Below are 13,829 nucleotides of genomic sequence, written 5' to 3' on the forward strand. Positions count from 1 at the left end.
GAGAGTTCTCATTTAACAAGTGCCAGGAACTTGACTGGCTAAAGTAAATGATTTAGTAGTGCAGATATGGAAATGAAGAACAGAAGGAGGCTACTTGGGCATCTAGAAGTATATGCCAGATACCATTGTGGAGGCAATCTGCCCAGGACTTTACTTGCTGCCTCTTAAAAACACTGAATTATTTTAGCTTTGCCTCTGACACTGACTTTGATGAAATTGGGTGTTGGATTTTGTGGCGCAGGCCTATAAGAATAGTTATTAGGGAGGCTAAGGCAGGAGGTTCATATATTTCAAGGCCTTCTAGGATAACTTAGACTCTGAAAAAGTCCAAAAATGGTTTAGAGATAGGGCTTGATTGTAGAGTACTTGGGGACCATGCACAAGGCTGTAGGTTCAGTTGCTAGAACCATCAAACCCCTGACCTTAGACCTTGATGTTTTTGCCATAGCTGAGGAAAGTACATTGCCTGTAGTTGTCCATGATAGACAGTGATAGAAAATCCCTTTTCTTGTCCAGTTAATTTTTATGACTTCTAAATGTGGGAGAAAGACATGGGAGATGTACACTGGCTATATAGCAACGTTGAGGAAAAGAAAACAGGGAGAGGCTAGTCTTTAGGAGACCTTAGTAGTAAAAGCACCTTCTAAATTGAGGAAACTAACCACAGGGAGAGAAGAAAGTTATAGGGAGGGTTTGATCTTTAATGATTTTAGTGATATATTTTGAGGATAAATCAGTATGAGTGATAGCTGGAGGAAAGTGGAGTAAAACATAATGAAGAATAAATTATGAATCAGCTTTGAAGACACAGGTTGACAGAAGCTGAACTTATACAATATAAATGATGGTGTGGTAGTAATAGTCTTATGTTGGTGGATACAAATATTTGAGGACTGAGTTTCTCAGAGATTTTAGGTACCAGGAAAAAAAATAAATTAGCTAGCTAATAAAGAATAAAATAGGTGTATTGGAACTTACTATATTTTTGAAGGAAGTAGGATATAGTGCCCAGATACTGCATACTTTTTGGCTATCATTTAACGGAATGTCTGACAGTTTAGGACAAGATAAGTAATATAAGAAAAATAATATTTGACACTTAAGAAACAGAGGAATTATATAGGGAAAGTAATATGATTTACTGTAAACCATACCTTCTAGGTTAAAATTAGAATGGTAATGATAGAAATAGAAGGGGAGGGTTTAAAATAAGAGATTATTAGAAGAAAAAAGTAATTTCTTGATGATCCCAGGATATGAAAAATGCTGAGAAATGAGTGGATTTGGATTTTTGTATTGTATAAGTAAGAGAGTAATATAATAATTGTTGAACAGGAGGTTGAAGTGAGAATCTGAAATTATATGGAAGGATTCATTGGCTTCCTGCGGATGCCATAGTAAGCACTGCAGACCAAGTTACTTAAACCACATACATGTATTCTCTTCGGCTCTAGAATCTACAAGTCAGAAGTCACGTTCTAAGACAAAAGAGACTCCTTCCTTGCTAACTAGTTCGTGTGGCCATTGTCAGTTTTGCTGTTTACAGCTTTGTCGCTGGAGTAACTGCCTCTGTCATCATATGCCTCTCTCTGAACATACGGCCTAGGATTTTTGGACAAGAGTCTGTTATACTAAAGGCATACCCTACTTCAGTGTGACCACATCTTAAGTTACATGTTACTTACATGTGTGGATAATTCTATTTCCAAATAAGGTCACATTTACAGGTCTTCAGTATATCATTTTCTATGACAAAATCGAACCCATAACAAAAGCGTGATGATTTTTATTTTGGTAGTACAAACTGGGATTTGGGGTTTGATTGAAGTCAAAGTGCCAGATAAATAGAGTATTTTGAAGATACTTAGTATGAGCTGACTTGGACAAAATTTCACACAGATGAATGAAGTGTTAAAACTTACGTATGTAAGTGTGCTGTTGGATGGATTGTAATACAGTTAATATATCCTTGAAACCACAACTCTGGCCAAGAAATAAAGCATTGGCAGTATTCCAAAGGTTCTTCTAACTCTTTTTCAATCTCAAGTCTCCAGAGAATAACCACAATTCTGTTAACACTAAGTTGCATCTAAACTTGCAAAATACTTTTTTACTGATATGAGTGGGTTGGACCACATAATTATATAGAACTTTTTTTTTTTTTAAATCATTGTATATTATTCTTTGTACTGACTGTTGCAAAATTTATTAGGGTTCTGATGTTACTTTGAGTTGTTTTTACTTTTAAGGCTTTTACTGCTATGAGCATCCACATCACCTGTCGTGGTAGTGGAATTTCTGGGCTCTCTTAAGCATGATTTGCTTTGAAAAGGCTTATACCAGTTTATACTCTTGCCAGTAGAGTATAAGTTTCCTTTATAATAGCAGATTTTTCCTTTAGCCATTCTAATTGTTGAGTAATATTAAAACATGAGTTTTATTTGTATTTCCCTGATGGCTGGGGTCTCAGGATTATGGGCATGTGAATACTTACTTTGTGAAATATATGTTCATTTTCTTCTTCTTTTTATTAGATTGGGTTTTAGATTTGTAGGAGTCTTTTACATGTGCTAGATTTGAGTGCTCTATCTGCATGTACACTTTATGCCAGGAGAGGGCATCAGATCCCACTATTAGATGGTCGTGAGTCACCATGTGGTTGCTGGGAATTGAACTCAGGAATTGAACTCAGGACCTCTGGAAGAGCAGCCAGTGCTCTTAACTGCTGAGCCATCTCTCCAGCCCTGATAATTGTTTTCTTAAAAGGTATGTTAGAAAGTTTCTTAGGAATTTGGGGTGCAGTATACTTTCATACTAAAGACTGATTTATTACAGCAAAACAGTACAAGCATTATTAGCAATGGGTCATAAAGCAGCATGGGGAAAACCAGGTACAAGCTTCCAGAGTTCTTTCCTATAGTCCCAGAGGGTGCACTTAATTCTCCCAGGAAAAGCTGTGATGGCATGTATGAACTGTCTAACCATTGAAGCATGTTTCACCAGAGTTGATTCCTTCCTCAATAGATATCCAAATTCTGGTGTGCTTCCTTGCTCAATAGATGACCAAATTCCAGGATCTGAAGGAAAGTGGGTTGGTGCACTGTAGAATCCAGCTAGTTTTATCTGAATGTCAAATAAATGTATTTACTAATTCTTCCTGGTGCTTAGTTAGTACTTGCTCTTGTGTTTTGAGTGGTTGTTTTTGTTTTTGTTTTTTAAAATTTGCTGAAGATTTGCTAGTTAGGTGGTGACATTGACATCTTTTAAGTGGTAAGATAAACTTGCATCCAGAGTGTTACTAGTATAATTTAGAGAATTTGTGTGTTCTTGAATACAATTTAGTTTGGCTCAAAGTTATGTTTTTGAATTTTCACCTTCTTATTTACAAACACTTTAAATCTTTATTTATATAGAGTGTGTGTGTGCGTGTGTGTGTGTGTGTGTGTGTGTGTGTGTGTGTGTATGTGTGTATGTGTGTATGTGTGTGTGTTATGTTTGTGTGCATCCATCCATGTGCTATGGCAGGCGTATGTGGAGGTCAGACGATAACTTTGTGGAGTTGGTTCTCTTCTGCACCATGTGGCCTCTGAAGTTCAGCTCAGCCATTAGGCTTGGTGGCAAGTACTGTTACCCACTTGGACTCATCTTGCTAATCTGCATCAGTAGTTTTTATATCTGAAAAGTATACCACTAAACTGTAAGCTCTGAGTATTTGGAGATTCTGCCCTTAATATTGAATGTTTTTGAGATTGTTCATTCATGTTAACTTGTATACAAAATTTTGTGTTTAATCATTATAGAAATCTAGTATTTTTGAAACTTGAAAGTAGATTAGTGTCTTAAAAGCAGTAGTTCTTTATAGTGTTTGGTGCTTCTGAGATGAAAATTGCCTATTTGTGGGTTGTTTTCCTTTACCCACTGTACATTTAATATCAGAAATACAGAACCAAAAGTAAAGGGTTGGAGTGAATTCCTAAGTGTGGTTAAAAAATAATTCATTTGGTTGAAAATTGCCTCCTGTTGTTCATTATGATCACTAAAATATTGTGAGTTACACATTTCGTTAGAAGTAAAACTTGAAATCTTTAACTCATTTCATTATTTAAAAATATAACAGTACTGAGACGAAATATCTTGACAAGCAATTTAAGGAAAGAAGGACTTATTTTGGCTCTGAGTCCCATCGTGGTAGGGAAGTCATGGCAGCAGGACCTCAAGGAAGCTCCATCACATTGCAGAGTGTGAAGCAGAGGAGATGATGCTGTTCTCAGCTAATGTTCTCCTTGAACAATGAGAGACCACAGCCCTTTTGATGGAATGGTACTACTGACATTTAGGGTGGGTCGTCCCGCTTCAGCTAACCTAATCTGGATGATACCTCATAGACATGCCCATAGACTTGTTTCCATGGTGATTCTGTAGCCTGTCAAATTGACAGTAGTATTAACCATCTCAAATCAAAAGGACAGAGTCTTGGTAATTACTATGAAAATCCTTACATGTTTGCTTGTGGTGGAAGTAATGTTTACTCATGAAACACAACCCTTCTCCGCCTTTGTGTTTTGGAAGACATCAAAGTTTGGAAAGACTAGATAAGTAATCTAGTTTCTCTTTGTGCAAAACTTTCCAATTTTTCTCATACATACTGTGCACAATACGATGAGGGTGGGAAAATGTCCTTTCAAATCTAGGAAGCTGCTTCCTGACTCTGTTTTTGTCATAAACTGGCCATATGGAAAGAACACCTTACTGCACTGTAAAATAAGTTAGATTATATAATCTGGAAAATATCCTTTTTGAGACAAATGTTTACTTTTTAGAAACTGAGTTTTATTTAGGCATTTCATGACCTATTCCAAATTTTGTGAGAAATATTTATGCAGTAGGAAAATATAGAAATGTCCTCAGTGGTAAATGAAGAGTTTTCTGTATTTCGGAGGCATAGGGTGAAATAATTTAGTAGTTCTAAATACATTAGGTAATTGCTTTTCAATTTTCCTGTGGAAGTGAAGTGAAAGCCTTAAGTGTTAGGTTATGACTAAAGATATTTAAACTCTGAAGGGTTTATTATATGGGAATGATAAGGCATTATACTTTTATTTTGCTAAATAATTTTAAATTTAGCATAGGAAGAAATGGATGTCATTATACTTTATTCATATACAACTTCCTTCCTATGGGGGACCCACCACTACCTTTTCCCCCAGGATACTCTTGAGGAGTAAGGGATAAGAGATTTAGATAGAAATATATATGTGAGAGAGACAGAAACACAGGATAGCCCCAGGAGGGCCTGCATCCTAGTCTACCAGCTCCTGTATCTTCTAAAGGGCTTTTTAAAGGAATGCCAATGGGTGGAGCAAAGACGTCCCCCTAGCACAGCCAAGTGCAGACCCTTCCAAATACCTGGTAACCAAACACATAGTCAATCCATCCCCTTATGCAGCCCTGCTGGGTAAAGTAAGCTCAGATCTCACTAGGAAACCTGTGAGCTCCCACAAGATCCTTCCTCTTAATATTTTAAAGAACTCCTCAGGCCCCTCAGATGGACTGGGTCTGTCTTAGGTCATCCTTGATTATTCTTCCATTATGTTTTCCATCAAGCATACTGTGGCTTAGGTTGGAAGCTATCAAGAAGAAAGTTGCCTATCTCTGACTACCAGCCTCTGGCAGGAGGGGGTACATAGCTTAACTCAACTCTGACTCAGGAGCTTGCAAGTAGTTTGAACAGCCCAGTGATTGCTAGGCTGCCACACCTTCAGTAAAGGAGTAGACGATGACCAAGATGAAATGTTCTTTTTTGAATGGGTCTTAAGATGTCTGTAACAGCCTTAGCTGTGCGAAGCCCTTTTTTTTAAATCAATAAACTCTTGATGCAAACCACATCAAATAAACTGCACCAAACTTAGATTCCCTTAGCTTCATCAAACTCTGGTTTGTTAATATTTACATAATTCTAGTAAGAATATTATTATACATATTAACAACTAGCATGACTATTTACTATATGTATTTACACTTTTTACAAACTTACATTCTATAGGGCTACTTTATAAACCTTAGCAAACATCTGGAGGAGATCTCTTAAATGAACTATTATCACTATACATATTTATACTTTTTATAAACTTACATTAAACATTTATACTTACATTCAACATTTACACTTTTTACAAACTCGCATTCAACATATACTTGTTTACAAACATATTCAAAAGAGTACTATTTTACAAACTTTAGTATATATCTAGAAGAGATTTCTTAGAACTATTTATCAAACTCATAGTCAAGAGGAAACTATAGAAGTATTTTAAAGAATCTCTTAAGAAGTTAACTTACACTAGAAAGAATCTCTTAACAGAACTAACTTATTTTCTTTCAACAAGATAGAGTACACAAATTATAAGTTACCATAGTAAAAAATTATAAGTGAACTCAACATTGCTTTATTTCTAAGTTCAGAGTTCATGGTAAGCTTTGATATGAGACTCCTGTGGGTACAATTTTCCCTCCTTCTTAAATTTTTAAAGCTGCTTTTTAAGATTACCATGAGTTCTTTTAATGATGCCAATGCTTCCCTTTTGTATTTTTAAGCACAAACAATCCCATAAGGTTTTTTCATACCTGAAGCAATTTCCCAGTGTGAGGACCGCTTTTCCTTGTTTTCTAAAATATTTTAAAGTGGCTTGTTGACAAACAGTATTAACACTTTTAATTATCTTCTGAGAGGCAAGCTTTTTGCCTGTTCCTAGTTCTAAAGAAGTAAGACTAAGATTTCTGCATTTGGAGCTGAAAAAAAAAAAAGTTTTAGGGCCGTATCGCCATTTTGAGCTGATACATTTCTACCTTTTTCTATGTCTTCCCGCAGTTACTAATGACGTTTTATGGACTAGGTTTCCCAAGGTGCCTTTTGGGTCCGACACATTCCCACTTCTGTTCACATGGTTTGTTTTCATACTGAAAATCAAGAGCAAATGAAGTTTTTTTTTTTTTTTTTTTTTTCCCCAAAGGAGGTTTCTGTTTTCCTTAAGCTTGCTTTAGGATGCCTGTATTACCGTTTGACAGGTGTACCTCTCTAATCAGAATTTTTGCCTGACACTGTTCCCAGACTGGGTCACATCTATCTGCCTGCATTCAGACAGATGTTTTGGTGCCTGAAGTAAAAATTCCTCAGTGCTTGCTCTTCCACCTTATCAGGTCAGTGAAAGAAAATGAAAATATTTAAAAGCCTTTTCAGAGAGATTTTTAGGAACTCAAGCCCTGTCTCCCTCATTGCAGGGAGGATTTCAAAGCCTCCACTGCTTCCTCCATGCCAGCAGCCCCTCCCCGCCTCTGTTGCTGCTTCACTTTGAGGCAAGCTGTCCCTGCTTCAGCTTTTTGCCTGCACTTTTCTGCTAGGCTCTAGCTGCAGGGAACTCTGGCTGCTAATTTTCTAATACTAGCTTGAAAGAGAGACAGGACTAGCAGAGAGGATTTTTTTTCCCCCAGAGAGGATTTTCTATATACCAAGTTTTTTCTTTTTTCTTAGAGCAATTAGAGATGATTTTTTCCCATACTGATAGATGTTGTTTTGAGGTGAGTTAAATTTTTGCCCTTACAGAAAGAGAAAAAAATCTGAGAAAAGTCTGAAAAGCTTTTAGATTTTTAGAGAGAGATTTTACTATGTTTTTCCCAAATAAGGTTTCAGTTTTTGAGAGAAAAATTATTAAGTTTTCCCCAAATCTTCTATTCTCTAAACTTTTGACTTCATGGACAAACAAAGACTAATTCTGATGGTATGATTTCATACAGTGGCAGCATCAACGGAGGTAAAAGTTTTATTTTATCCACATCTGTCTCAGGGAAAATTCTTTCATCTGCCTCTCAGAGCTTGATTCTAATCTGTCTCCAGGCCAAAAGCTTCCATAGGAATCTTTTTCCACCCATTTTTTTTTTTTTTTATAGATTTTTCTGATTCTTCCCCAGGATTTTGTGTTTGTAGCCCTATAATTGGAAAATCAAAGACATGCTTTCTCTGACTTGTTGCTTATCTTTTTTTCTTAAATATATTCCTAACCCAATATTTCTATATTCTACTTTACTCTAAATTTCTTCCTACACTATATTCCTATATTCTACTTAATTTTTATAGAAGGAAATTAAGAGTGAGAAAGAAATCTAGATAGAAATACATGCTGCATCTTCACTTTTCAAATTCAGCATTCCACTACCTAACTTGACTCTTGAGAATAAAATGCCATCCCCTTTATCAATTCCTTATTGGCATGCCTTACACCCGCAACCTCCCCTAACACCTCTTTCGCCAAGTCCCTGGGTCCCTGTTCATGGCACAATTTTTGGGAGACCCGCCCCTACCTTTTCCCCCAGGATACTCTTGAGGAGTGAGGATTAAGAGATTTAGGTAGAAGGATAGAAGTGAGAGAAACAGAAACACAAACACAGGATAGCCTCGGGAGGCCTGGATCCTTATCTCTTGGCCCCTTTTGTCTCTTCTAAGGGGCTTTTTATAGGAATGCCAAGGGGTGGAGCAAAAGACCTCCCCCTAGCACAGCCAAGTGTAGACCCTTCCAATCACCTAGTAACTAACTATGCATGTGGTCAGTCTATCCCCTTATGCAGCTCTGCTGGGTAAAGCAAGCTCAGATCTCACTAGGAAACCTCTGTGGGCTCCCACACTTCTTCAGCCATCCTCCCCTTCTGATTTGTCCTCTTCCTTTCTCTATTAGTCCCTTTCTCTTTCATGTCACAAGTATCCCACTGCTGTCTCTTATTTCCTCCTCTCCAGTCAGTCTCCAGTCTCCTTTAGACTTAACTTGTACACAAGCAAGGTTATAGCTGGGTTAGTTTATTTATGGGTCCTACTGTTTTACCCCACTGGTTTAAGTGTCTACATTTGTGCCACTGTCTTGCTGTTTTTGTTACTGTGTGTCTTTGAGACAATCTGATGTCAGAAGATATTCTGATTCCCCCAGAGATGCTCTTACTATTTAGGATTTCTTTGCCTATTTGAAGTCTTTTTTTTTTTCTTCCATGGGAATTTTAAGATTGTTTTTGTAGTTGTGTATAAAGACTTTCACTGGAATTTTAATAGAGATAGCATTGGAGATAGTTTTTGGTAACAGCCATTTTACAATATTAATTCTGCTAATCTATGAGCATGGGAGTCTTTCTTAAGTACCTGTTTATTCAGTATTATGAAAATTTCATTGTAGAGATCCTTCATTCCTTTGTTAGGATTGTTCTAGATGTTTTATGTTTTTGGAAGCTGTCTTTAATTAGATCATTTGCCTTTGTAAGTAATTTGACCTTTTCCTCTTAAGAAATAGATGTTTTTGGACATTTTCAATACACTGAGTTATAGAGTGGTTTTTCTATGGTTATGTCTATTTGGGGTTCTAAGTATCTTGTAAAGGGTATCAATTCTTTAGATTTGGGGAATTTTCTACTGTAATGTTATTTGATTCTGTGTCTCTACTTTTTATATCAATATTTCTACTCCTGTATACTTAAGTTTAGGCTCTTGCTAGGTCTGGTCTTGTATATTTTTGTTTGTAAATGAATGACTGATGTTGTCTTGACTTAATTTTTTCCTTAATCTTGCATGTTGATGATTTCCCTGTTTATTATTTGTTTTTTGTTCTCAGCATCTCATTGTCCTTGCTAAATTTTTCTTTCATGGTTTTAAATTTTTCCTTCACATTGATGATCTTTTAATCTCTTTTGTTAAATTTCATGATAAGGCTGTGAATTTATTTTTCCCTTCATCTACTTTAGTCCTCTCTGTGGTCATTAATACTTTTTTATTATTGTAATTTAATTTGTTCTCTGGCAGTTTCTCTCTCTCTCTTACACACACACACACACACACACACACACACACACACACACACAGCATTCTGATTACTCTTATTCCCCATTCCCCAACCCTTTTTTTATCACCCTCACCAAACCCATACTGGTTTCTTTCCCAGACTCATGTTTTGTTGTCATCGTTGTTTTGTTAACACTGAGTTTAACTAGAGCCATTATGTGTGATCATGGACTAGAAACTATCCAAATATGAACACAACTGAAGACAGTGGCTCCTTCTCCCGGCATCTATCAGTAACCAATATTTTAGCAATGAAGGGGATAGGGGCCCGTTTTTGCATGAATGTTCACTGGCCAATTCTTGTGCGGGCCCAGAGCAGGTAGCCCTTTGTTGCTGTTGAATTCATGATGACAGTGACTGTTATTGCCCAGAAGATGGCATTTTTCAGTCCTTCTCACTATCTTACATTCATTCCACCCTCTTTCCATTGATGTTACCTAAACATTCAATGGAGTGATCCAAGTTTTCTGTTTAGGGGTGAGCACTCAGCTGCCACTTACTCTCAACACCTTTAGCAGCAATGAGTTTCACTGCCATTCGCTGGAAAGAGAGTCCATCTGATTAAGACTAATAGTAGCATTTGACCATGGGTATAAAAACATGAGTATTTAGAAGGCAGCTTGATGTTGTGCCGGTTTAGCTCAACAGTAGCAGTCGGTTCCCACAAAGGATCTTTTGACTTACCATTCATGGGGTTTTTACCAGGTTTATAGTACCATGCATGGATTTCCTTTTGTGGAGCAGATGTCAAATCCAGAGGTGTTGGCTATTCCTAGGCATGCTACTGCTGCACAAGTAGGCTCATCCAGTTTGGGTAGTTGGTATTGCATTTGTAGGAATCATAGCCAGATAGGACCATTAGTGCCTCTTCTCCACCAGCAGCCTGTATAACATCTTGAACATTATAAAAGCTGCCAGAAAGAAGGTAGTATTCATTCCATTCCTGCTTAATTTCTTTGTATCTTACATCCAAGATATTTTGTGTCATCAGAAATTGGATCTTATCATTGAATTCTGGTGGGAAACTGAGAGAAATGCCAAATGCATTGTTTTGGATGCATGTAGGACCTTCCTACAGTTGTCATATGGAGGTATGCTACAATTGGCACTGGATTTTTTTAGTATTAACCCACAGCTCCTGGAGCAGTATTATCAAGCCATGCATTTCATCCTTCAAATGCTTTTGTTAAAATTGCATTTTTATAAACTGGGTTACAATGAACATGTGGAATCTGTTTTCTGAGAAGAGAAAGAAATAAGGCATAGAATTGAATGAGTGGGGCGTTGGCGTAGGGGAAACCCGATCAGAATATACAGTGTGAAGAAAAACTATTTTCCATAAAAAAAAAAAGTAGCATTTACATGAACATCTCTAAAATGAAATGTTCATATAAGAATCTAATAAAGCTTTCATGTACATAACCTGTAGTGGTATTCTAATTGTACTGAAATGTGATTTTGATTGTATGTTAATAAAGTTCCCTGGGGGTCAGAGCTATTAGAGCCATAGCAAGAGTGTGGCAGTGGTGGCACATGCCTTTAATCCCAGCACTTGGTAGAAGAGCTAGGTAGATCTCTGTGTGTTCAGGGATACAGCCGGCATTGGAGACATATGCCTTTAAGACCTGGGGGGCTGTACATACAGTGATGAGGCAGTCACATGTTTGGGTTTACAACCAATGAGAAGGCAGAACAAAAGACTATGAAAAGACTTACACACAGGAAATAGCTCTCTTTCGGGAAGCTAGGACCACCGCAGGAGGACGGGTGAGATTTTAGCTCTGAGCTCTGACCTCTCGGCTTTCTCTTTTACATTGGTTCTGTGTTTCTTATTTAATAAGACGGTTGGTTACATCTACAATAACCCACATGCAGAAAACTATTAAAATCCGGATAAAAGCAAAAACCAAATAAATGAAGAGATTTCCTACGTTCATGAATAGAAAGACATGATATTGTCAAGATGTTCATTCTTCACAAATTGACATACATATTCAATGTAATTCCGGTGCAATACTTCAGGTTTTATTGCAGGTATTGACAAATGGGTTCCAAGTTTATATGGTCTTGGTTTTTTTTTTTTTTAGATGTCCATTCTCAAGTTGAGAAGTTCCTGCTTATTCTAAATTGAGTGTTCCTCTTTCATTTCTGAGTGATAGTTCACTCCGTAATATATCACAATTTGTTTACTTGTTGATGAACAAGAGGGCTATTTCTAGTTTGGGGCTGTTTGGATTAAGTTGTTGTATACATTTATGTGGAAGTCATGGTATGTGGACAGAAGCTATCTGATGCTTCCAGTGTGTTTATATAATTTTGTAGTCAGTCAGCATTTCATGAGGGATTCAATTTATCCACATTCTCTCCAGCATGTGGAGTAGTTGTTCTTTTTTCAATTTTGTAACAGTAGTGAGTATAGAGTGATCATCTTATTGTGATCTCAACTTGCATTTTTCTAATGATGTTAAATATCACTCTGTGTACTTTGGTGCTATTTCTTTTCAGCTGCACCTTTAAAAGTATTGTCTTTTAAATTGTGGAGTAACTGTTGAGTACTTATCTATTTTGGTCCTCATCAGATATCCCTTTTAGTTATCTGTATATTTGTAAAGATCTTCACTTGGTTGGTGGCTTGTCCAAGAGTGTCATAAGGAACAGAAATTTATTGGTGGTATTCACTGAATATTCTTGTAGTGGCATAACAAAGAGATTATTGCCTAACCAAGATCACTTTTGTATTTCCGTGTGACTTTTATCAACATCTTTTCTATTGCTCCTAAAATTTGAATAGGTTTTTGATTGCATTGAGTGTACAGATCAATTTAGAGAGACATAATGTCTTACTCTTCAGTTTCTGACTCATGGATAGAGTCCATCTCTCTACTTAGGTCTCTATATTTCCCCTAACACTTGTTTTTAGTTTCAGGTGGTACAGTCCTTTTCACATTTCTGGTTAGATTTATCCCCCATTTCTTTTTTGGTGCAACCACTGACAGTAGTATTTAAAATGTTTATTTATTTATTTTTTTTACTTTTCACTGTTAGTTTGTAGAAATCCAGTCAGTTATGTATTTTGTTCTGTAGTCTTCATAAAGATGGCCGTTGCCCTTGTTAAACAGTCTCAATGTTGCTTGTTTGTGATAGCAAAACTGCACTGGTTGGTGGCGCTGGTTACAGGTGGAAAAGTCACAGGCCAAGGCAGAACCCAATATTAGTTTTTAGAGCTTTATTAGGAGGGAAAGGGGGTAGAGAGAGCCAGGCCTGGGGGGAGGAAGCAGAGTGAGAACAGAGAGAGCAGAGAGAAAACAGAGTGGGGGTCTACATCTGGCTTTTTAAAGACAAGTACTTAGTTGCCTGTGTCTGCTGATGACATAAGCAGAATCCCAACAGTTTGGGTAGATATTTATCAGATTATCCATACAGATTGTGGTGTGTGTGTGTGTGTGTGTGTGTGTGTGTGTGTGTGTGTGTGTGTGTGTGTGTGAGAGAGAGAGAGAGAGAAGTAGTTTTATTTCTTTCCAATGCCTTTTATTTTTCTTGTTCCATTGTTCTAGCTAGAACCTTTAAAACTATTTTGTTGTAAAGGAAAACTGCCTTGACTCAGTTTAGGTTTTCTCTTCTGGTGTTGTGGGCTTGAAATCATTTGCATGTTGCAAATTAATGCCAGACACAGTGCTTACTGTGTTTGTTATCTCTCAAATGGAGCCTTGGTATCCTCAAAGGATTGATTCTGGGACAGCTTACCTTTCCCAGGAGACCTCCAAATTCTAAGATGCCCAAGTTTGAGGTGCGTATTTCCATATAATTGAAATTACTGTAAATTGTATTTACTACTAATACAATGTGTGCTATGTAAATAGTTATTATATTGTATTGCTTAGAGAAAATAGCTTGTGCATGTTCAGTACAACCGCATAAGTTAAGTACATAGTATTTGAGTGAGATAGAAGTGAACAGT

At 36.9% G+C, this 13,829-nt stretch overlaps 1 protein-coding gene across 1 annotated transcript in view; it reads left to right on the plus strand.

Moving 5' to 3' along the window:
* Nectin3 (nectin cell adhesion molecule 3) overlaps positions 1-13,829 on the plus strand; it is a 115,001-nt gene that overhangs the window by 15,046 nt on the left and 86,126 nt on the right.

This window comes from Peromyscus leucopus, chromosome 12, assembly GCF_004664715.2.
Source record: "Peromyscus leucopus breed LL Stock chromosome 12, UCI_PerLeu_2.1, whole genome shotgun sequence".
Lineage (NCBI taxonomy): Eukaryota > Metazoa > Chordata > Mammalia > Rodentia > Cricetidae > Peromyscus > Peromyscus leucopus.